Source organism: Pristiophorus japonicus, unplaced genomic scaffold (assembly GCF_044704955.1).
Source record: "Pristiophorus japonicus isolate sPriJap1 unplaced genomic scaffold, sPriJap1.hap1 HAP1_SCAFFOLD_30, whole genome shotgun sequence".
In the NCBI taxonomy this organism is placed as follows: domain Eukaryota; kingdom Metazoa; phylum Chordata; class Chondrichthyes; family Pristiophoridae; genus Pristiophorus; species Pristiophorus japonicus.
Window position 1 is genome coordinate 2958997 of NW_027252779.1, and position 1496 is coordinate 2960492.

The 1496-nt window shown below is 44.0% G+C and overlaps 1 non-coding gene across 1 annotated transcript; it reads left to right on the forward strand.

Moving 5' to 3' along the window:
* The first annotated feature begins 907 nt into the window (after positions 1-907).
* On the forward strand, positions 908-980 carry trnaa-ugc (transfer RNA alanine (anticodon UGC)). The gene has a single exon. It is a non-coding gene; the product is annotated as a tRNA-Ala (tRNA).
* Positions 981-1496: the final 516 nt, after the last annotated feature.

Below are 1496 nucleotides of genomic sequence, written 5' to 3' on the forward strand. Positions count from 1 at the left end.
TTGTGGTGCGCTCTCCTAATTCTCCTGCTGTAGGAATAGCTAGTTTACCTGTTTTATGAGTCAACTCTTCTCTTATCAATGTAATTCGTTTGTTTCTGGAGCTATTTCCGCTGTACTGAACACATTCCTGTTTTTCTGGAACTCCTAATTCCCCCGTTGTTCCATTGCTGTGACCATGTAAGCAGTGAAATATATTGAAGAGCAAGGGTCTGGTTATTGTGAAAGAGCAAACAAAATATATATTTTGGAAGAATAACATCGAAAATAAATGTGACCCCAACAGCCAGAAAGAAGATTAAATGCTGAGTCCTTTCAGCAAAAAACTCCTTTCCCAAACATTTCTCTGACCGAAACTTCACAAAACAAAAATTATGCATTTAAAGTCATTACACCCGAATCTTCGCGCACCCGAATCTTCTCAATCAGATGCCGCTAGTTGTGCCGAATCAATGCATGTCCCTTTGCAATATTCAGCTTCGATGCACAGTACTAAATGTGCCACTAAGTTATTGAATAACAGAATAATGGAATGGTTACAGCACGGAAGAAGGCCATTCAGCCCATCGAGCCCATGCCTGCTCTCAAGAAGTCCCACATCCGCGTCATTTACCTGCAGCTGTGCATTTTGTTCCTTCAGTACTGATTCAACTCCCTTTGGAAAGATAAGATTGAGTCTGCCTCCGCCGCCTTTAAAGCAGTGTGTTCCAGATTCTAACCAGTGGTGCGAGACGGCCACCGCCTGGTCCTATGTATAAAGTCCTAGAAACATGGGATCAATTCCTACCACACTCACAACCTTGCTAAATATAGCAACACATTCTATTCGCGTAATGCAAGCTCCTGATGTGCAGGGCAGGTGTTGAGGTTAAAGCTCTGTTTATGTTCCCGACATTTATTCTGTCGCAGAGTTTCCGTACTGTAGTGGTTATCAAGTTTGCCTTGCACGCAAAAAGTCCCCGGATCGAAACCGGGCGGAAGCATTTCGCAAACCTGTTCAATTAATGATTAGAAAAAATTGAATAATTCATATTAATGGCTCAATATTAACAGAGTGCAGTGTCTCACGACGCTGTTGCATTTGCTGATTTTGTGTACAGTTCTGTACAAACTCAAACTCTACACAGTGTCCCTCAGTCCCTCTCGTTTTCAGCCCTGAAGGGGATAAACACATCTGAAAGCTGCACATTCCATTCATTCAGTTGAGCAGTGAGACTGTTAAAGGATCCTGCCGCGCTGCCTCGCTTCACAACAGAAAATCGAAGCCACATAGAAACCAATAGACTCAACGCTCTTCCCCAACTCCAGATTTACTGAGGGCGGGACAAGCCCCAACATTCCAGTCACGCACTCTCCAATCAGCCGCTTCCGGTAGAAAGTGGCGTATGCAGTCTCAAACAGCGGTTTATTGTCCTTCACTTGGCTTCAAAATGTCACGGCTCGAGCCAAAGCTCCGCGTACACCGAACAGTAGCCTCATAAGTTTCTTAATCTCAGGTT